At 35.3% G+C, this 25,443-nt stretch overlaps 1 pseudogene; it reads right to left on the bottom strand.

Moving 5' to 3' along the window:
* Positions 1 to 776: 776 nt before the first annotated feature.
* On the bottom strand, positions 777 to 24,840 carry LOC149571519 (glutathione S-transferase 3-like; annotated as a pseudogene).
* Positions 24,841 to 25,443: the final 603 nt, after the last annotated feature.

Below are 25,443 nucleotides of genomic sequence, written 5' to 3'. Positions count from 1 at the left end.
TGGGGATTAATATAGTTTTTGGGCCGAACTCATTGACCAATATTTCATGAGTAGTGGTTTTAAAAAACTCAATGAAACACGAGCACTCGTTGCATTTAGGTGATGCTCACATGATGTGATGCTCGCAAAGCTTCAAGGAGATCGCCCATCTTAATATTACTCAAGTTCAGGTGCCCTTATTTGGAGAATTTTATCTATGGTCAAACCCACTATACTTCCAAATGCACTCATTTTAACTGGCGAAGTGAAACACCATGACTTATGAAAAGGTGACCCATCTCACTACTACTCCAATTAAATACCTTTAACTAGAAAGTTTTCTCTATACCTTAGACCCATTCTACTTCCAACTTAGTAATGTACCCTATAAAAACTATAAAGATTTAAGGGTACCCTTCTTTTAGTTTGCTAAACGTTGAGCTATACCGCCTTAGAAATATCAGTAGTACGAATACCGCCAATGAGGAGGGCAAAATTCTTGATTCTTCCTGTCAAAAGGGATATTCCAAGAGGCACATAAATACAAGGCATATAGCTGGCGTATGTTGTCCGTATGTACAGACATCATTAACTTCAAAACATGGACCGTATGAAGAGTAAAATAATTGCTCCTCCCTTTCGCCAGCTGTCAATATTCCCCCCTTTCACCATTAAAAACAAAATCCATCTCAGACCCCATTCCCATCGTTTTCCCACCCTCCAGTGACAAAATCCATGTTACGGACGACGGCCTTTTTCCTGTCAACTGACAAAAAATGAAGGAAAAAGGTTTCGCGTCAGCGTTCCCTGGCGGGGCCCGCCACGGCTCCCGGAAACCGCCACCCAGCTGGATTAACAGCTGTAACTGTCAGAAGTCTCCTTTTTTTATAAAACTTCATGTCACGCAAAACGGAGTGACGAGATACAACGGAACGGGACGGGAGAAAACTGGAAAGTACGTTCTCGTGCTCTGTAATCGCTCGTACGCCGTGAATCGAAACACGCCACGTGGCAACGTGGGGCCCACTTAATTTTGTTTACCGTTAAAGATTGCGGCTGCTAAATATACTGTAAATTTTTCAGAGTGTCAGGACTTAAAACCTTTTAACCTCTAAATTTGCGCATTATCTTGAACAGATAAACTGCGGCCAAATTGTAAGAGAGAGGACACTGTTCGATAAAAAATAAGTAGAGGAGTTATTAAATAATAATTAATAATGGGGGGTGTTTTTTTCAAGGGAAAGTTTACTATTACGGTAATGGATGAGGTACGGTACGTCAATGCTACTGCTGTACAGAGTGAGGCTTTAAAGAATATATTAAATGGATAGAAAAGGTATTCCGAGGTACAAGATGTTTGAGAATATCTAGATATATTGATGTGCTCACCGACAGGATGGGCAGGAATAGTAGAGTACTCTTGGATTCTTTCAATCTTATTCTTTAATACAATTGGATTATAAATAGATATTAGTGGGTGATAACAATATTGTGACTTAACCTGTAAGAAGTTTTCCTTTCATTCCAATTTTATGAATTGGGGAGATGTTTTGGTATCAATATCTTAGATATATGTTATATATATATAATTGTAAAAAAAAAAAAATTAGTTTGTGAGTTTATTTTTAGGATGTTTTCGATCATATCTATAATCTATTATCATTATTTTGATGGGATTTTTCAATCTTTAGTATCTGTTGCTTGTTTTTAATGTGCGTGAACTTGCAATTGTTCTAATGAGCTCTTATAGATGTAACTATTACTACTTCATGTTTCTAAGACCCCATACTCTTATGGGCTCTCTTTGGAATATAGATGGATATTAGTGGGTGATTACAATATTGTGACTTCACGCACGCATGCACGCACGAGTAGTTTTCATTCTCTTTCAATTTTATGAATTGAGGAGATGCATTGGTATCAACATCATATATATATGATATCTATAGTCTATGATGTTATTGTACATAGTTTCTTGAATCAATATCATGAGTTTGTTTTCTTGTCATTTCAGATCAAATTCAATGATGTGTCATCATTCTTTTCTTGGATCATGGAATTTAATTTGAAATGTCAAGGAAATAAACTCACAAAGTTGATTCTAGAAGCTATATACAAGAGCATCAGTTAGCTTAGTTTTTGTGTGGTATTTCATGAATTATTTATATATTATTATATTATTATTTTAATTATATTTATGGAGAGGAATTAGTAGTTTAATCTAGTGGTCTAGAGCTTAGTATTTTTATAGGGTAAGCCCTTCTTTAACCTTTTGAATGATATGCAATGGACTCTCATTCACATCATAGGTAAATCAAGATCTGAACCCATGACATGGGCTACCTTAAATGACACCTTAGACCAAGAGGATGAATAGTTGACATATTATCTTTCTCATCAAATAGGATACAGTTCATTTGATAATATTTCACGTGTTTCCACTTCAATCATCATGTCTCAACATCATGTAGCTTTTTTTGGTGTAGTGCTTGCCCTCGTTCACATCTTTTCTAGACATTGTTGTTGTTATTATCAGACTATGATAGACTAGTTTTATGGTTGATGGATTAGTGGTATTGTTTTGACACTATCAGACATTATGTTATGGATTCAATTGGTATATGATGAGATCATTCAGACTTTACATTTCATGCATACATGATGATCATTACTTTGCTTTGCTTTCAGTTATTGTTGATGATTAGTTAGATGATTTATTATCTCATGTGTTTTATTATGGATACTTACCTCATACGTGCATGTGTATGGTGTGTGTGTTTTCTTATTGTATGGTGTTTCTGATATGGTTAAGGAAGGGAGTCGTAGTCACCTACTTAGTCGGGATCTACACGATGCACCACTTCCTGTCATTGTCTGTTTAGCTTAGCATTATATTTATTGTATGCACATGCATATTTTTTTGTAGGTTGCAGGTACCGGGTATCGACTTCCCTGAATTGCTAGGATGAGCATACCCTTTTATACTATCTCAATGATAAGAGAAGGGAGATAAATTCTCAAGTCCAAATCCCAAACCCTTAAGCCAATTGTCCTAGTGAGGTAGGACAAGTATCTGGATATTTTACCCACCGAATGTGTCGGATGACATAATTCGTGATTTTTAACCCTTTAGACTGATTTTGTGTGAATTTGCTCTATGATGGGTTTTCATGTTTTATTTTGGAGGTCTATGGTTTCTATTAATTAAGTCTTAATAAATAGATTTAATTAATAAATTAATTATTTGAGAAAATTAATATAAAATATCATGATCTTTGATATTTTGATTATAATTAATTAAATGAGAATTAATTGAGGAAAAATGATTAAATAAAAGAAAATTAGAAATTAAAATTAATAATAATTATAAATAATAATTGTTAGAATCTGAAAAGATTAATAACCCAGAAAACTAGTGCAAAGAGTAAATATCTAAACTATGAATGCAAATGATACAAAATCAAAATAGCATCATAGAGTTAGTCTCCAAGAGAGTAATGCAAATGCTGAAAGCAAAATAGCATTAAGAGGATGCAAAAATAAGAGATACAAATACAAGCCAGGTAGCATGCTTATATAGGCAAGGAAGAGAGAGGAGGTGGCAACACCAACCAATGAGGAGCAACCATCTATCGAACTAAAGATAGCAAAGTATCTTCCCAAGATAGCTAATGGATGCTCACATGTAGGAAGGTGACACCTCACAACCATTCACCTAATAAGACATGCTTTATTAACCTAAGCGAGATTATTAAAATTGTAGGAAAAACCTAGCAAAATAGGAAAAAATAAAAAATTACACTAACACCCCCCATAAGCGAAGCTTAGGTGGATGTAGAAATGGGTCCCGGCAACGAGGCCATGTTAGGTACCCAAGTACAATGCAAGAATATGCAACCTTTGAAAGCGGGGAAAGAGAGAAAACCACAAGGGAAAAACCCTCCCCCAAAAAGAGGTAAGAACCTAGTGAAGAACTGAAGAAGTCTCCCGCTAGGGAAATTGTCCCCTAAAATAGGAACAAGGAGTGATCATGAAGAAGCAGCATCACTGAAGCATGAAGAACCGCAAAACTCTGTCAAAATGCTGATCTGTAGAACCCCCATGGAAATAGAAGGCACAAACCATCAACCAAAGGAACCTCCATGGAAATAGAAGGCACGAACCATCAACCAAAGGAACCTCCATGGAAATAGAAGGCACGAACCATCAACCAAAGAAGCATAGAACAACAATATAACCTCCTCTTAAGGTAGGTGAGGTGACAGGCAGCTGAAAAGATGGGCCAAAAATCTCCTACAACACAGGAGCCAAACTCATCGAGAGTGAGGTACAAACACAAATAAAGGCATGTGTCGTCGACACTGCATGAGGAATTAGAGAAAGAGAGCCTATAAGCGGCAAACAACTATCCCCCCCATGGCACTTTATATAATAGTGCGAGTACAACGAATCACAATGATGAAAAGGATCCCAAAACGCAAGAGTGGCACTTTATTTCAGTGCGTTGCATAAAGATGCTTACAGTGAATATCAACAATGATCAGAAAAAATATAAGGCTGAAACAACAGAAATTAAAGCCCAAAATGAAGCAACTGAAGCAACAAAATCGATCTCCGGAGCTGAAACAAACAGAATATCCACCAGAATGCTAAAATGCAAAAGACTGAATAGGATGTGTCTGGAACAGAATCTGGAACAACAACCAGCATCACTGGAAAGAGCACAAAAAGATCTTTCCAACGATATAAAGAAGTCCAAAATTGGAGATCGAAAGCTCAAGATACGCCTCTCGGAGTGCAAAATAGAACATCCAGCTTCGACTGCCATAACAGGCAACCAAACTGAATCAAAACTCAAAAACACCTGTACCGGCATCTCCGTCTCGGAACCAGCTTTCTGGCACTTTTTTTCGGATCGGAAAAATACCTCCATATGCAAAAGTTATGGCCAAAAAACCACAAGTAGGTCTTGATTTCAATGCATTACAAACCCTCATGAAGAGCATATGTTAAAAGTGAAACTTGGGCACAATAATTAAGGAAACGAATAGCACCAATGTGATCTACTCGAAAAATCATGCACTTTCAAAAAAAGAATCACCTCGATACGAGGTCATATGAGAAAGTTATGATCCTCCGAAGTTTTCAAAACGAGAACTGTGCACAGTCACGGCTGAGAATCTGCAATTTCTGAAGAATTCATGCATGAAAATAAAAAAACAACTCCACTAGTGGATAGAGCACAAAAAAATAGCCAAGTTCATAACAAGAATCATCAAAATCGGAGTCCGTATGAGCAAGAACGAGACATTTGAAAACTGCATTCAAATCTGCGACTGCCAACGGAGAGGGGTATGGCTGTAGCTTTGCATGCTCGATTTTGAAAAATATACAGCTTGCATGCAAAATCTAAAAGATACCCAGATGGTTTTTCGGGGCTGCGAACAAAACCTAGAAAGCGTTTTTCTTGTTGATGTATAAAAGATGCTGCTGTAGTGTAAATCAGATGCCTTTAATAGTAAAAAATGGCTCCAAAAATCAAAAAATGACCCCAGCAACCAAAATATGACATGAAAATACTGGATCAGCTTCTTAAATCCATCAATGGCATGCTGGAACCTGCAAAACTGATTGAAAACTCCAAATATGCAAGTTGGTTGTCAGATTTGAGATTGAAACCCCAGAGAAAAACTGTTTTTGTCAAAACTTTTCTGATTCTCAGGATCATCTAAAGATGCAAGAGAAGAGCATACTTCGTTTTTCAAAAAACTACAATAAAGTTTATTTGCCCCCCCCGAATCTCTCAAATAAGGAAACTAAAATCTACTCTTGCACATAGAAAAGCTCTGATACCATGTTAGAATCTGAAAAGATTAATAACTCAGAAAACTAGTGCAAAGAGTAAATATCTAAACTATGAATGCAAATGATACAAAATCAAAATAGCATCATAGAGTTAGTCTCCAAGAGAGTAATGCAAATGCTGAAAGCAAAATAGCATTAAGAGGATGCAAAAATAAGAGATACAAATACAAGCCAGGTAGCATGCTTATATAGGCAAGGAAGAGAGAGGAGGTGGCAACACCAACCAATGAGGAGCAACCATCTATCGGACTAAAGATAGCAAAGTATCTTCCCAAGATAGCTAATGGATGCTCACATGTAGGAAGGTGACACCTCACAACCATTCACCTAATAAGACATGCTTTATTAACCTAAGCGAGATTATTAAAAGTGTAGGAAAAACCTAGCAAAATAGGAAAAAATAAAAAACTACACTAACAATAATAAAGTAATAAATAAATACTAATAATAAAAGTTATAAAAATTAAAATGAAAGTTATAAATATTTAAATAGAAGTTATATAAAAAGGGAATTGGAGTTATAAGCTTGCATGAGAGTTAACACACTTTTCTATTTCTCTTATGTCAACAACACGAAAGTTAGTGCATCAATTAAGCACATGGTGTCTACAACCCTATGGCTCATCTAGAAGGTTGGAAAAGACCCATGCTTAGTTGGTGACACCTTCTAGCTATTTCTAAAAGCATTCTAGATGTTTCCTGAGAGCTCTTTATATATTCAGGCATTCCTAGAAGCTTAGACATAGCGTTTGGAGTGCAATTGGAGCATTGGAGGATTCAAGAACTCTGAAGAAGGGAGCTTGCTCTGCGGATTTTTTGAGGAAGAACAAATTAGCATTAGAATTTGGGTAGATTCTTGTGATTTTACTTATGCTATTTTCGCATCTTGCATTCCCTGTCTTCTTCGTGTCTTCCATATGTCTTCTGAGGAATTTCCTATTTTTATTGTATGCATTCTCAATATGGGTAGTTTAATTCATTTGAGAATTTTATATGCATAGATCTGAAAAGAACACGGGGCTAGGGTTTAGATTCATAGTCAAACCCATTAGTTTAATTATTGGACGAAGTTTGAGATCAAGACTTATAGGAACAATTTTGAGAACTAAAATTTATATATATTTGTATTTCCAAATTTGAATACATATATGCATATATATATAAATACAATTATATATATATATATGTCTATATGTTGTGATATTTAATTTAACTCTTTACACACACACACACACACACACACATATATATATATATATGTACATATATATATATATATATATATATATATATATATGTACATATATATATATATATATATATATATGTACATGTATATATACATGTATTCTGTACATACACACACACACACACACACACACATATATATATGTACATATATATATATATATATGTATGTATACGTACATGTATATATATACATGTATATATACATGTACATGTATATATATATATATATATATACATGTACATGTATATACATGTACGTATATATATATATATATATATATATATATATATATATATATATATATATATATATATCATTAAAAAGTCGAATGACACATAATTCGCAGCGAGCGAATGACGCATCGCAATTGGAGGGATGCATTTTAATAAAACGCAATATAATTATAAATTTGAATGGGCAAGGGGACGTGTTTTCCCACTCCCGTCGGCAGTATTGCTAAAGCAGACTGCGGTAGCGCAGAGTACCTGCGGTCTGATGTGTACTTGCGACCACAGTGTACCCTACGATCCGCGGGTCATATATGTGTGTGTTGTGTGTGTGTGTGTGTGTGTCGGCGGTTATAAACTCGCCGTGTGTTGTCAAATGTTTATTAATTCGATTTTTATATAATTCATTTATAAGTTTATATATATATATATATATATATATGTATATACATTATTAATAATAAATAATTGATATATTAATAGATGTTTGGAATTTAAAGAGTAATTTTGTAATAACAAGTTATTTTATTATGTTGAGCAATATAAGTTCAATATAATCTTTTAATTTGGAAAGATGAATATGAAAAGAATTTAAAATATTATCAAAACATGTATATAAAAGACATTTAGAACATTTAAAAAATTGAGTCTAATGGTTTTTGGGGAGAAACTTTTATCTACCAATACAAAAACATGGGTTAGGTTAAACGTGAAATTTCTCCACTTGATATTTAAATTGGAAAATGTAAACCGAGACTTTTGCATTTAAATTCAAGTTTGTAAACTTAGCAAAACCAAAACATGTGTTTGCATTGTGTATTCTTTATGCTATTGTTTTGAGTTTTGGGTTGACTAGTGTTGACCAGTTATATGACGTCTACCAAAGGCTTGGGAGTTATGTGATTGTGATGTCATGATGATGTTTTAATCTCGATCTTTATAAACCCAACCATGGTTATGTGATGGAATGCTCTATGTATTGTTTGTAATTACTGATTGTTATAGTTGAGATTCTTATGTATGAGACACTTGACTTAACCATTTTTGGTCATCAATCAGTTATCCTTGGTTATTTTCTAGTCATCATGATGGGACTGTAATGTGGATTTATTCTTGATGATGTCATGTTGTGACATGTTTGACTCAACCATTTTTGGAGTCTTCGATCAGTATGATTGAGATATATTTTGGTTATTGAGAACCATTGGATACTTTGATTATCAAAGATACTTTAGTTGCCAATAGAGAGCTGTACTGTTCATGATTTTCTATGGATGTTTGCTCATGGAGATTTGATGCTTTTATGCATATTTGATGATTTTATTATGGATTATCTTTGTGATTTTGAGATTTATGATTTCATGAGCTTAGGGTAGGATATCTGCATGTAGTGTCGGGAAGTGGCTTGCAATGGGGGCCGGGGCCCTAAGAGGCTGCCAGGGTAACTCATTGTAAGTTGGATTAATAAGTGATAACATTCACACCTAATACTAACTGAATGAACCTAAAAAGATAAGTGTTTTGGTTCTCGCCCATGCCTTGAGTGCTTGTACAGGCTAGGATGGGAGTAGTGAGAATGCATGGTTGCAACCTTGCATTCTGTAGTATGACTCGTCAGTATGAGAGGATACTAGTGGTCGCATGAGATTAGTATGGACCCATGGAGTTTAGCTAACTACCAGGATAAGTTGTACATGATAAATGCGATGACACTTTCCCGCTTGCATAGTAGGTTCCTACATGTCATTATGTGCCTCTAGGATTAGATGTCGGATTTTGTGTTTGGAACCTTTGAGTTAGTATACTTTTAGGATTCCTGATCTTATAGAGATTTATGCTATGTGTTTTGAATAGCCTATTTGGGACTTGAGATTATCTCCTCAACACGGTGGGAGTGGACCACTTAGGTACCACGCGGTCGGGTGGTAGTGTATTTTCCACTCTTATCATTTGAGATTCATTAAGACATCGTGGCTGATGCATCCTTCATGATGGTGGATAAGTATCCTTTTATTGATGATTAGCATATGTTAGATGATATTATCTTATGCTTTTATTTGCATGTTAGATCACTTTCTACATATGATGTTGTATATGTTAGGAGTGACATTCCTACTATGTTAATACCGATGATCTCTTCGGTGATTTGTAATGTTACGCATGGAGGGATGGCTAGGATCCACGATGGTCTAATGATGCTATTAACGATTTGGAGGAACCGTGCACTTGGTTTATTATGTTTGATCTTTATGATGGATGTATATGTTTTCTATGATGATGTATCATGTGTATCATGTGATTATCTTTACTTTGATGTATCATGGATTAGAATAGGATGATGTACCTTATTCTACATATGTATATTCTTTTGAGCTTGTCATACCCTGTGACATGTACAATGGATGATTGAGCATTTGGAAATGTAATGTATAAACATTGGACTTATCATTATTATTTCATGTGGTTGTTGTACTAGATGGATTCAATAATGTTAGTTGACTTTGATGTAATTCAACGTTAAGGGATCTTAAAGAATGTAACCAATTGTGTATGTTATGTTTACTTTCAGATGGACATTGCTATTGCTTCCGTTATGATGCATAAGTTATTTGTGGTATTTATTTTCATGATTAAAAAAAAAATGCTACTAAACTTAGTGAAATTCTACGTTAATTCTTTGGATCCCTTGGCAGGGCATTACATTTGGTATTTTGATGAATTGGGAGTTTAGTCTACGCACATTAAAAACATATCTTCTAATTGGGATAAACTCCCACTTATTTTAAAAAATTTAATTAAAAAGAATTTGGAGCCTATTTCGGTGAATCAAAGCTTTGTTCTTTATAGGGTGAGCCCTCTTATAAACTCTTGAATGATATGTAATAAACTCTCATGCACATCATGGCAAGTTATTAGTTAAGCTCATGACCTAGGCTACCTAAAGTGGCAGTTAGATCAAGTGGAAGAATGGTTGTCATATTATCATGTTCTTATCAATTAGGATACAATTCATTTGATAATAGTGTAATATTTTATTAAATAAATGAATATTAGGTAGATAGATACCATTATTTGATTACAACACTAACTTAACATGTGCTTACTTATAATCACATATTTCGAAGACATTTTCTTTGTATATCCGCTCTATAATTTTTGTTTCTTTTTTTCTTTTCTAATTTTTGATGCTCGATGATAGGGAGGATCCATCCTCCCCCCTAGATCCTATGGGCATGTGCCTTTAGGGACATCCTCTAACCCGATGATGGCTGAAGAAAACCACAATCTACCACTTGTGGTGACGGTCGAGGTTCTTGGGACACAAAGTTGGTTTTGAGTTTGTAGGGTCAATGAAGCCCACCAAGAATGGATAGAACTCTGTGCTTGTGGGGGCTTCCAAGAAAATTTTAGAGTCGGTCCTAGTTAACGTAAATACCATAGATGAAGGTACTAAGGTTGGGCTCCCTGACTTGATGGTGGACAAAACCATGGCAGATCCGCACTTGGCAGTGGTGGTTGGGTAGATTCCTAAACTTTTGACCTTCGATTGAGATTCTTAGGAAATGGGTAATGGGCTAGTGGAAGTTGAAAGGAATTGTCTCTACCTCAGCTATGCCAAGTAGCCTTTTCCTTTTTAGGTTTACAACTGTTGAAGATCTCTCTGTGGTACTAATGAGGTCATTGTTATATGGTAAGCATCCCCTCACTTTGGCTAAGTGGAAGCCAAGATTTGACCCAACCAATGACCTTTTGCATATGGCTTCAGTGTGGACTATATTACAAGGACTCCCATTGGAATTTTGGGATAAGCCAATATGTCATTGGATTGGGGATTCCTTTGGGAATTTCATCGATGTGGATGGTGTTACACTATCCAAATCCAAACTAGTGTTCGCATGCTTTTGTGTGAATGTGGCAGTAAATAGAACCCTTCCCACCTTTGTCATACTAAAGTCAATGTTCGGGAAGCACATACAAGCTATGGTTTATGAAAATGCTACCATTAACTGTCATAACTATAGAACTGAGATACATTGCAGATACTTGCCAACAAAAGACACATAAAGAAAAGGAGAAAGTCTCCTCCCTAGGGGTTGCAAATAATGTTGAGGGTGAAAGTTCAAAAGATAGTGACACCACCATTGAAGTTATTCTTGGAAAAGAGTTGGAGGAAGGAGAAATCCTCATCTCCTCTTTGAGTGAGGCAAATATTGGAGAGGTAAATATTGAAACCTTAGAAGGGGAGAAGTTACAAGATACATTGGAGGTCTAGGAAGGTTTGCAAGGAGAAGAAAACCAAAAAAAATTTGCTGAGAAGGAGGCAAAAACCATTGATATTGACCACCATCAACCAAAGGTTGAGGTCTTACAACTTGGGGCCTCCAAAAACTTGCACGAACCTTAGAAAAAACCTACAAAGGTGGATTTAGGAAGTACCATAGATCCCATTTTCATGCATCATGTGGAAGGAGAGTCCTAGGAGTGGGACCTGCAAAAGTTGGACAGTTCTCTAGGTAACACCCCCAAAGATCTGGTTACTATTACAAACCTTTCTGAGACTGCAACACTCAACCCCTCCACAAAATGGTTACACTGGAAGGAGGGCCTCTGGCAATAGGTGGAGGAAACCTTGGTGGAAGCTAAATGGAGGAGGAGGAAGGCAAATGGAAAATACAAAATAAGAAGAACAAAGGCAAAAAGACTGAAAAGGCTAGATGTGGGCGGAGACACTACAAGAGGAAGACCTAAAGAAAGGGTCAGGTGTCAGAAATTCATTACAAGGGAGATTTCTATTGGAAGGTAACTCACCTTAGATATCCATTGAAGAGCTAAGAAATGATCTTCCTATCCTAGAATATAAGAGGGCTAAACAACCCTAAGAAGTAGTTTGCTATTAAACAATACATTTTTTTAGCACAAGGTGGACATCCTGTTGATTCAAGAAGTTAAAATGACTTACAATAAATTATCCCAAAATTTTGAACAACCTTTAGCCAGGGGCCATGTACTTGTATTCTGAATCTAATTGGGCTTTTGGAGGTATTTCCACCCTATGGAACCCATCTAGACTGAAAGGTTCCCTCATTTCCTTTTCTGAAAAATACCTTTTGGCTTCTTTTGAGAAAGATCAGAACTCTTGGAAAATCTACAATGTGTACACCCTGAACATTAGGGTGAGTGAAAAATTCTTATGGGAAGAATTAAAAAAATGTTTATAGTATTTCCCTTTTGGCAGTTACTTGTTGGGAGGGGACTTTAACTCCCCTTTGTTCCATTCTTAAAAAGCAGGGGGCTTGTTGATTATAGGTATAGCATGGAGGACCTTGTTATATTTATAAATAACTTCAATTTTTTAGATAATATAAATCTCACTGGAAACCCTTTTACATGAGAAAATAATAGGAAAGGAGCCCATTTGATCCAAGTTAGGTTGGATAGATTCCTTGTGTCCTCTACTTCAGTGGCTTCCAATGATTCTCATTTGAAGTCTCTGCCCCATACTATCTCTGACATCAACCCATTTATGTTTAGATGGAAAGATACTCTGTTGTGAGGTCCTCCCCCATTCAGGTATGAGATCATGTGGTCTTCCCACCCATTCTTTAGGGGAGATGGTTAAAAGGTGGTGGAACACTCCTATGACGGACACTGTTATGTTTAGAGTTTCTTCTAAACTAGATATAATTAAAAATGAGGTCAAAGGTCAAAATAAGCTTAAGTACATATTTGTTACAAAGAAATATCTTGCTTGCTCGCTATCCCACCTCCAGGCCTAGCTAGCTAAAGGGAATGCTCTGTTGGATGTTCAACACAAAGAGGAAATGTGTAGAGGGGAATAGAAACAACTCTTGGACAAAGAGGAAACCTATTAGAAACAACGCTCAAGAGTCCAATGGTTGAGGGAAGGGGATAAGATTACATCCTTCCACCAATCTGCTACAAATCATAAAAGAAGTAACACTATTGGAATATCTAAGATGGAAGTAGAGGAACCTTTAATGATAAATTTCTTCTGGGGGGTATGGCTACCAGCTCCTTCAAATCCTTCTTTCCCTCTATGGGTACTAACACAAGAAGGTTCCATGATTAGCTCCTTCAACACATCCCAAATGTGTTTACTGCCGAGGACAATGAGCATCTTCTAGATAAGGTTTCAGATGAAGAGATTAGAAAATTTGTTTTTTCTATCAATGCTTTCAAGGCCCCCAACTCCGATGGCTTCCCATCACCCTTCTACTAGGATTTCTAGGACATTGTGGGATTGGATGTGTTAAGAGTTGCTAGGGACTTCTTCAGGATTGGTAAAATGTTAAAAAAACACAATAAAACCTATATTGTGTTGATCCAAAACATAGAACTCCTTACTCATGTAGGTAAACTACAACTCTTAATATCTACCCTTCTAGGTATACCAAATTACTTTTTATGCATTTTCAAGATCTTTGGTGTGATGGATGACGAACTAGAAAAGGTACAATGCAATTTCCCATGGTTTGGAATTGAGGAGAAAAAAAGACTCTCACTAGTTAGCTGGGACATAGTTTGTGCTCCTAAAATTTTTAGAGGCTTAGGTTTAAGGAAAGTCAAGAATATTAATAGAGCTCTCAATTGTAAAATGGCTTGGAAACTGATGATAGAAGAAGAGGATTGGTGCAACATAATGAGAGCTAAGTATATGCAAGGGGGGATTTTTAAGGATAAATTCAAAGATGGGAATATTCGAAGGGCTCCAAAATTTGGAGCAACATTACTAAATGTAAACTTTTCTTCTCTAGAAAGGTCTAAAATGGCAACTTGGAAATGGCCAGAAAATTAACTTCTAGAAGGACAAATGGAATACAACTACCTAGTTGGATACTGCTAAGAATCTTAATTTGAGTAATATGCTAACACATAGACCAAGTGACAAATTGGAGGGGTACATTAGTAATGGAAGGTGGATTAACTTGAGTCAATTTTTGACAAACAACCAGAGGCTACAAGTCATTTCTCAAGAGTTGTCTGACAATCTAAAGCACACAAGAATACCTCAAATTGATATTGAAGACAAAATTCTCTAGGCCCCTATGACCTCAGGAGGCTTTTCCACAAAGTCAGCCTATATCTCACTCTAGTTTTACCTAGTGCTAGTCTTGAATGGGGCAAAGTTTGGGATAAGCATCTCATTCCCAAATTATATTTTCTTCTGGTGGACTCTTTTGGAAGCCTCTTACTAATGATAACCTTGTTAAAAGTGGGATTATCTTAGCCAATAGATGTGTCATCTACTAAAAATAATAGGAGACCATTAATCACCTCTTTATTCATTGTGATGTTGCTACTTTTATATGGCATGAGGTTCTCAACAAACTAAGGCCTAGTTAGACTATGGATGTGGATCTTACACAATTTGTTCACTAGATTAGCCTCTCTAACCACCCCCTCATCTGTATGCTATGGAAACCAACCCCCCCACACATATGTTGGTGTATCTGGAAGGAGAGAAATAACAGGATATTACGAGAAGAGGAAAATAACCCCCAAGTTACTTTACTTTTGGATCTTTAGATGTTGTTAGAGAATGTGAATAATAGTGGTTGGAAAATTCCAAACTCATCCCCCTCCCCTGTGGATATTGAAATTGTGAGGGAATGGAACCTTCTCCAAGGGTTTAACAGAATTGATAGTACAAAAAAAAAGTGGCCAGAGCTAATACCAAATGGGCTCCCCCTGTGGCAGGATGGTGTAAACTTAACTTTGATGGGGTTTTTAGAGGAAACAAACATGTGGGTGGAGGCATAATAAGGGACTATGAAGGTAAAGGTATGATTGCCTATGTGGGACCACCAAGAGATCATACAATTAATTAGGTTGAGGTAATGATACTCCTTTTGGGAATTAATATTTCTTTTCCCTTTAGGATAACTAAAATTAAAGTTGAGGGTGACTCTAAAGTTATTAAATACAAGCCATCCAAAGGAATGCCAGAGCAGGTTGGAGAGTTAGTACCATTCTTGATGATGTCGTTGCTCAATTGCTTAGAATATAGAACAATAAATGTATATATATATATATATATATATATATATATATGGAGGGAAATGTTGTTGTAGACTCTATGGCTACCACAAGGCTACAAATGTAAGGGTTAAGATGCTAGAGGGAGGTATATCTACTTTCACAAGATACAAGGAACCTCGTCAGGAGGGAGGAACATTTGGGAATAGGTAACCATGATTAATACCATTTGATTGGATATGTGGTAGAGGTTTAAGGGTACTAAGGGTTACCCTTTCCTTATTTCAAGATTTTTCATTCTCCAAAAAGACACTTGCACATATTAATTATGAGTTGGAAAGGAAATTTTGGGCTTAATTCAAAGAAGTTTAGGCACAAATTTTTAATGATTTCCCATCATTACAAAAAGATTTTGGGAATTTATATTTCCAATGTGACCTTAAATAATTTTAATTACAAAAGAAAGTTGGGGGCTAAGTATTTATGTGAAACCATGGCCTTGCACGTGTACAAAGAGTCAAATTACCTAATCATCCAATACTCCCATCACTACCATTATGGAAATAAAAACAGAGGTTATGACCACATTAAAAAGGGATTTTTGAATTTCATTCTACACACTCTACAAATAAAGCATTTTTTTCATCTCTCTAAGTATTTCAATTTGGAAACCATGGGTGGCAATAAGCTATGCATTGAGCCTAACAAGATTGACATTGCATTTAGGAACAATGTGAAGGCTATGTTTGTATACGAGTAAGGAGGTCTATTATAGTTCATGGAATGTATGACTGGTGGGCATGACAGTAGTATATCGAAGCAAGTTTTTGGCATCTTGGAATGACATGAAGGTTATGATGAGAGGCCTAACCTTTGAGGTGAATGAAGATGTCATGTCTAAGGCCACAAGCCTAGCCATGGAGGGGGGACAATAGAAAAAGAAAAGTAAGACATATGACTATGAAGCCCTATAATAATTCTTCACTCTCCTAGAGTAACTAGTCAAGAAACAAGGTAAGTTCAGTAAAGAAGACCTCACGGGTGTCTGGAAGGATGTCTACCACATCATGATGAAATACTTCACCCTTGAAGGTAAGTTTACTATTTAATACTTTTATCATCTACCTTTCTTGAACCATTTGTGCCATAAAATGTTAATTTGCATTCCCTTTTACTTGCTTCATTCCATTGAACATAGTGTTGAAGCTAATCGTAAAGGTAAGGACAATGCTATTTTACACCAAGGATTGTTGGAATACCTTAGAATAACCGAGAGAGTAGGGGGCGGGGGGTGTGAATTAGGTATCCAAGGTCCAAATGTACAAAAAAAAAAAATTTAGTAAGGCAACTTATCCTTATGCATTCATTGATTATTCAATATCTTAAACATATGCATATTGTTGTCCTATGTCAAAATAACTTTGTATAAATGTAAACATGCAAAACCACAAAATCAATCACACATTTTGACACAAGGATTTTATGTGGAAACCCACTTTGGGAAAAACCACTAGTAATATGCTACCAGTTTTCACTCTTCTAAAGTGATCTCTGTGAGGAGTCAACCCTCTTAAAGATTATAATGCACACTATTAAATGTGACCTACTTAAAGGATTTCAATCACCCTATTAGGAGAGAACCTTGTTAGAGGACTTTAGAACATTCCATTAGAATGTCACCCTATTAAAGGATTTACTAATGACTGTTAGGTCAATCTTAATCCAAAGGATTTATCAATATTGATAGAATTGTTAAAGAGTAATAGTAGGACTTGATCTGATAACAATAACAACTCACTTGCAGATTATAGATTTCACATTCAGTCCTCCATTATGCTTGGCATTCATCTCTTTGTCTTTGACAACTTGTTCACCCTTCAAGCATTCATCCTCATAAGCCTTCTTGCTTTGTATGCTAATTGTAGACTCTTCTATTTGACCACCATATGAAGCAACACCCTAAACTCCTTGTATTGCTTAGGTTCTCACACATGACAACTATTGCTTTTGACCTATTATCTCTATAAATAGAGAATTTAGGTCTTTTGCCACTTAACCACAATCGCCCATTCTAGTGTTAGGTAAGATTCAATGAATCTACTAACTTGTCCATTTTATTCCCTTCTAAAAAATTCCTCTACAATCCTCTTTGAACTCACCTCAAAATGGTTTATCTTGAATTATGTGCTATCAGCTCATCATAGTAATCTTCCACACACTTCACACAATTCAAGAAATCAACTTAGTCCGCTCAAATTCATTAAATCTTTGATCTAACACATTTTCCTGGCACTCGACAATAATACTCTATTTGCTCGGCAAACATTGTGTTTTGATGCTCGACCAAGATGGGGTTGCTCGACATCCACTAGGTCTTTACTAGTGCTTGACACATACTAACTGTCTTCGCTCGGCACCAACTAGATTTCACTTGCTCGGCTCATTCTAACTTTCTTCACTCAGCTTCAACTATTTTCTTCTCGACTTGCACTAACTTTGCTTGGCTTGCACTGATTTTGCGGTCAGGCTTGGAAGACACTTTTCTTTACTTAGCCTTCTTCTAGTCTTTGCTCAAGTATCATTTGATTATGGCCTTAAGTAGATAAACAATACACTATATCAACAATGTCTTGCTTGGTCTTAGTGCTCATTTTATACACCAAATAACTCAACCTTTCTCTAGGTTCTCTTATTATCCTTTCTTTTCAAATCCTCTTCATCAATCAAATAAATGATAGCATTAAGACCAAAGTAAGCAATTGTCTCACCAACAAGTAGTAGGTTTGACATCAGTGTCAAAATAATGATTGTTCCATGATAGGTTTCATCAATCTTCTTCACTTCAACAATCTCCCTCTTTGGCATTGATGGCAAACCAATACCAACAACAATACCAAAAAGAAACTTTATACCTTTTATTAAAATCTCTCCCTCTATAAAATATGTGTACCTTCATCTGATCTTGTCCCTCTTTGACAATCTTTCTCCTTCCTTCTCTGATCTGATCTTTTTGATATCTCTCTCAATACATTCTTCAAGTTTTAGGTACAATTGTCTATTATATGCTCCCTCTTTCTCTTATATATCCCTCTGCCTTTCACCACTAAGCATGTTGATCTTTAGCTTTAAGTACCTTCAAACTTTCTTTTCACAACTTGGCTCTGATACCAATTGTTGGAATACTTTAGAATAATTGGGGTAGGGGGGGTGTGGTGGTCAATCAGTTATCCAAAGTCCAAATGTACATAAAACTTTTTAGTACTACAACTTATCCTTATGCATGCATTGATCATTCAATATCTTAAACATATGCATATTGTTGTCCTATGTCAAAATAAGTTTGTAAAAATGTAAACATGCAAAACCACAATATCAATCACACATTTTGACATAAGGATTTTATGTGGAAACCCAATTTGGGAAAAAACCACCAGTAATATGTTACCAACTTTCACTCTTTTGAAGTCAACACTATGAGGAGCCAACCCTATTAAAGGTTACAATGCACACTATTAAATGTGACCTGGTTAAAGGATTTTAATCACCCTGTCAAGAGTGATCCTTGTTAGAAGAATTTAGAACATTCAATTAGAATGTCAGCCTGTTAAAGGATTTACTAATGACTGTTAGGTCAACCTTAATCCAAAGGATTTATCCAGATTGATATGTAATTGTTAGAGAGTAACAATAGGACTTGATCTGAGTGCAACTTGACATCCACTAGGTCTTTACTGGTGCTCGACACATACTAACTATCTTTACTTAACACCAACTAGATTTCACTTGTTCGGTTCATACTAACTTTCTTCACTCAGCTTCAACTATTTTTTCCTCAGCCTACCCTTACTTTAGCATAGTTTGATACCTTTTATTGAAATCTCTCCCTCTATCAATATGTGTGCCCTATCTGATCTTGTCCCTCTTTGACAATATTTCTCCTTCCTTCTTTGATCTAATCTCTTTGATATCTCTCTCAATACATTCTATAGGTTTCAGGTACAACTCTCTATTATATGCTTCTTCTTTCTCTTATATCTCCCTCTACCTTATATCTCCCTCTTTATCTAGTATCTCCCTCTTTGACAACAATTCCAAAGACATGTCATTTATACATGAAGATACAATCAATTCAGGTTCTCCCTCTGTCACCTTGCATGTGACTGTAAATCTTCTATTTTCAACTCCTTCCTTACTTCAAGTAGTTCCTAAAGTAAGATCCACTTCATCAATGTGTAATATAGGCCATTCAACTTAGTTGATGCAAGGCACTACTCTAGCTTCTTTAAGTAGCTTTGGATAGGGGTATCACCCTAGTTTGCCTCTAAGATATTCATGTACATCCTTAGGTAAAGTCCTTGTGAATATATCATTTATCTATTCTTTTGTATTCAAATATTCCATTCTCACTCCTTTGTCTTGAACCAACTCTCTCAAGTAATGATACTTGATTACAATGTGCTTTGTCTTTATATGCAACATAGGGTTCTTTGATATGCTTATATCACTTGTATTGTCATAGTAGAGTACCACAGGTTCAGTAATTTCCTCCTTCATTCCTTTGAGTAACTGTTTGATCCGTATCACATTTGTGCAATTCACTACAACATCCACATATTTAGCTTTAGTAGTAGATAGTGATATACAATTTTATTTCTTGCAGGTCCAGGTGACCAATCTCTTTCCTACGAAAAATTCTCCACCACTTGTACTCTTTCTGTCATCAATGTTTCCAACCCAATCAACATCTGTATAGGCTCTCAATTCAAACTTGTCATTTTTCTTGTAGTATAGACCATAGTCTTTTATTCCTTTCAAGTATCTCATGATCCTTTTAACAACCATTAAATGATTCTTCTTAGGACTTATAGAAAACCTTGCAACAATCCCAACAACTAATGCAATGTCGGGTCTTCTATGAACTACATATTGTAATTTGCCAATCATAGAACTATACAATGTTTGATTTACTTCAGTAGACTCATCAGTTTTGGATACTTTGTGTCTTGTCACCATAGGAGTACTAGCAGGTTTTCAATCCTCCATACCAAATGTTTTCAAGATTTTCTTCACATACTTGGACTGAGTGATGTAAATACCATATTTCATCTGATATACTTGTAATCCAACAAATAACTTTATCTCTCCAAACATAGACATCTCAAACTCTTTCTTCATTTCATTTGCAAATGTCTTACACAATGCATTTTGTCCTCCAAATATGATATCACCAACAAATATTTCAGCTAGTAAAATCCTTTTACCTCCTTCTATTTTCAAGTACAGATTGTTGTTTTCATTAGTCTTCTCAAAACTAATCTTCACAAGATAGTTGTTAAGCCTTTCATACCATGCTCTGGGAGCTTGCTTCACATTATATAAAGATTTGTGCAATCTACACACCATGTTCTTGTTGTTTGGATCAAAAAATCCTTTTGGTTATTCTATGTAAACCTCATCTTCTAGTATACCATTCAAAAATGCCAACTTCACATCCATTTGATAAACTTTAAAACCTTTGTATTTAGAGTAATCATGTAGAGCTCTTACTCCTTCCAATCTTGCAACTGGGGAAAATGTTTCTCCATAGTCAATTCCTTCTTCTTGTGCATATCCTTTACAAACTAATCTTGCCTTATTCCTTGTTACTTCACCATTATCATCCAACTTTTTTTTGTACACCCACTTGGTTCCAATCACATTCTTGTTCTTTGATCTAGGTATTAGAGTCTATGTCTTGTTCTTCTCAATCTAATTAATCTCTTCTTTCATGGCTTTACTCCAGTCTTTATTCTCTAATGCGTCCTTCACTAACTTAGGTTCATGCATTCTTAACAAACATGTGCCATTTCTCAGTCTATTCCTTGTCATTGGTATGTCTTCTTTATCTCCAATAATTTATCTAGCAAGGTGATGTTTTCTGACATACTTTGATAACCTTGTTCAACTATGCTTTCTATAGTAGGTCTATCAATTTCAAATTCATTGCACACTTCTCTATTAGGTAACTCAAAATTCCTTTCATGCAAACTAATCTTAGTATTAGAATGTATCTCAAATTTTGATTGTAACTCAGATCTTGAGTGCAACTCAAAATCCATTTTATGTGACTCAACATTCACTAATTCTGGTTGATTAGAAAGTTGGTTTGTAGTATTATCAGCATCAACAGACATGTCTTCATAGTAGTAGATAAAGGTTCTATAATTTTCAGGTTCCTTCTTTGGTTCATCTTCATGCACTTCTATATATTCATCAAACTTTATATTTGCACTTTCCACAACTTTGTTAGTGTTAGTATTTAAACACTTATAAGCTTTACTTCTTGTGGAATAGCCTAGAAATATACCTTCTTCACTTTTAGCATCAAGTTTACCATTTCTGTTGTCCTTAAGAATGTAACTCTTGCTTCCAAATACTTTAAAATATTTGACATTAGGTGAGTATCCATACCATAATTCAAAATGTGTGGAATTTGTACCTTTCTTCACTTGTTCTCTATTCAAGGTATAGACAACTATACTGATAGCTTCTCTTCAGTATTTCAAAGCAACACTCTTCTCCATCATGAGTGTTCTAGCACAATCCATTATAGATATGTTCCTCCTATTGGAAATATAAGAGGAGTAACTAAGAGGGGAGGGGTGAATCAGTTACCACTAAAATAAATCCCAGATCCCTTAGATGTCAGTACAAAAAAAACTCTGAAAATTGAACTCTGCTGATGCTCGACAAACACACAGAAAAATGTTGTAACTCTGTAAACATTAAAATTTCTCGGCAAACACCTAACATGAAAATCTTAATATGTTATTTATGATGAATATTACTTTAGCTTAGTGGAAAAAATATAAGAGAAATAGCATGAACACATTTGACACCAAGATTTAATGTGGAAACCCAATTTGGGAAAAACCATCAATTGCAACTAATTACTGATTTTCACTCTTCTAAAGTGAGCCCTGTTAGGAGCCAACCTTGTTAAAGGTTACAAAAAACACTATTAGGTGTGACCCTATTAGAGGATTTAATCACCCTATTAGGAGTGGCCCTATTAGAGGTCTTTGGACAATTCAATAGAAATGTCACCCTATTAGAGGATTTACAAATAGCTATTAAACCAACTCTGTTAAGAGATTTAGATCACTACTACAATGGTTAGAGAGTAACAATGAGATGAATTGATTTTTGATGCAACTGAATTGCTGATTACAAATCTCAATTATGGCTTGTATACTTGATCCTTCTTGATTGAATACATCTTTTCAACTCCACAAGGATATTCTACTTATCCTTCTAATTCACTTCCTCTTAGCATCATTAAATCTTCAATTTTCTTCCATGCATTCACAATTTCTAATCCTCAACTTGACCTTATATTTATATCTTTTATTTTGTCAAGTTGGCTAGAATACAACTTCTAACAATCAATATTCATCTTCTCAGTCAGCTATAACCAACAAACAAACCAATTGAACTTAATATGCCAAAATAAGAAAATCCTTCATTAGCCAACCCTGCTCGATAAGCACTAGCTTAGAAACAATTTTCCTATGTTAACCAAGTGAACTCGGTCAACACTACATATACACAAAGTTCCTTTGGTAATCGAGTGAGCTTGGTTAACACTAGTTCCATCCAACATTTCCTTCATTAACCGAGTGAGCTTGATTAACACTCATCTTCCACAAACTTTCCTTTGGTGCTTGAGTGATCTCGGTAGAAACTGTCTTTTGAACTAGGTAAACTCTGTAATGCTTGGTAGACACAAAAAACTATCGTCAATGCCCAAGTGAGCTCGACATACACTAACTGAGTATGATATGACATTTTGTGTAACATCAAATACAATACATAATTAATCAATTGTATTCAACAATCTCCCTCTTTGGCATTGATGGCAACAAAGCATGTCATAATACATTGAAATTTTAAGAGCAAGGATAAAGTAAGGAAATATCCTTAATTTCATTCTGATTCTCATCTATGAGAACTCCCTTTATCAGAGTGAACTCTTTCTTCCTTCATTTTCTCCCTCTGCCAGAAAAATTCTAATTAAAAACTTTGCCAAGTTCATTCTCCCTCACTGACATCTCTTTATTTTTAGAAAATTTTCTATTACAACAAACTTCTCCACAAAATTTCTATGAGATATGATAGAAATTTTTTCCCTCTTTGACATCTCATACCAAAGACAATTATTAGATAATATCAATGTACCTTAAGTATTGATTCATTTGCAATATGCCCTTGTCAATACTGCACCAACTGATTGATCTTCAACATGCTCTGGTTGATGCATCACTAAACTTCATTTAGTGAGCTTCAAATAGGTGAATGACCCTAGCTTACCTCTTAGATATAGAAATGCATCCTTAAGTAATGGCTTGGTGAATATGTCTACAATTTGTTCTTTTGTATTTACATATTCCAATTTGACTTCTGTATCTTGCACCAATTCTATCAAGAAATGATATTTTATAGCAATGTGTTGTGTTTTGGTATGCATCACTATATTTTTTGATATATTGATTGCACTGGTGTTATCACAGTATATGACTACTAGATCCTTGATCTCTACCTTCATACTTGCCAATAGTTGTTTGACCCATACATCTCTTAACCCAAGCATCGAGCAATGGATAGTCACTTTCAAATGGTATTTTGAAACTTCCAATAGTTTCGTAAGAATAGAACCGAGAAGCAAAGGGAATGAAAGCAATGTCCAATAATCCAAAATTCTTTCCATCGAAGAAAGGTTGCGATCCTCCTCCTGACATTTCTTTCAATGCACCTTCTAAAAAATTAAGTTTTTTCAACATCTCACGCTTGGCCTCTTCTTGAGCCTCCTCTTTTGACTTCACTATAAGAGCTCTAGTATCATAAAACTACAATGATAGAAGATTAATTTTATCAATAGAAAGAGATTTTTACAATCTATAAGAATTCTAATTGAATTTGATAGTTTTTTCCATCAATGCTTCAAATCACATTCTATAAGAAAACTCAAAAATAAACTTGCCACAACATTACTTTTAGATAATGATCCCATTAACATATGACAACATTTTGAAAACACCCAAGTGAAACGTTGACAACATATAAATGAATAAAATTAGTTAAACATTTACATAAAGTATAAAAAGTGAAAGCGTTACCTTATTTGTGAAATCGGCCCAAAAGCGGTAAAGGACGCGGTCATATGGTTTGGAAGGCAAAAGCTTCATTGAGCCCTAGGTCTCGTCGATGTATTGAAGAATAATGAGAGACTCGCATATGGGCTTCCCATTGTGGATGAAGACAGGTAACTTTTTGTAAACAGGATTCAATTGTAGGAGGAGGTCGCTTTTCTTCGTCAGCAGGTCTTGTTCTTCTTGGTATTCATATTTAATGCCTTTCTCTTCCAAACCAATCAAGACGCGATTTCCAAATGGACTAAACCATGTGCTGATTACCTTCACTTTCTCCATCTCAAACACGCCAAAAACTCAATAACAAGAACCTAAATTTTAAACAAGTATAGTGAATCACAGACAGAAAATGAAGCTCAACTAACCGAATTTCAATGTTATTCTTACATTGAATATAAGAAAATGTAGGAAGATGTATAAATTCTAATGTTATTCTTATTCAGGAATCTAAATTAAATTCAATAGAAATAGATAAATTTAGCAAAATGCTTGGAGTATAGTGTTCTATGTTTCAGGAATCTCTAAGGGCCTCTGGGGGTTTGGGCATCCTCTGGGATCCTAGGAAGGTCAATATTAATATTCTTAACTGTACTAAAAATTGAATTAGTGGCAAGGTAAAAAGTTTAAAATCAGATCTTAATTTTACAGTTATTAATGTGTATGGTCCCATTAACAACACGAATAAACTACTAGTCTAGAATGAAATTGGTCAATTCTTGGAGAGTCTAGAAAATGAGCTTTGTATATTAGGGGGTGACTTTAACACGATCTTAGATATTAATGAGAAGATAGGAGGTTCTCTAGTGCTATCACAAGCATCTAGAGACTTTAAAGAATGGTGTGTGTTGCACAATTTAATTGATATTCCTACCAATAATGGGACCTATACATGGAACAATAGAAGAAAGGACTTTTCCTATATCGCAAAAAAACT

Source organism: Cupressus sempervirens, chromosome 2 (assembly GCF_028749045.1).
Source record: "Cupressus sempervirens isolate cs-2001-9-10 chromosome 2, ASM2874904v1, whole genome shotgun sequence".
Classification (NCBI taxonomy): domain Eukaryota; kingdom Viridiplantae; phylum Streptophyta; class Pinopsida; order Cupressales; family Cupressaceae; genus Cupressus; species Cupressus sempervirens.
Note: the sequence above shows the minus strand (reverse complement) of the source record. Positions and strands in the feature narration are given on the sequence as shown.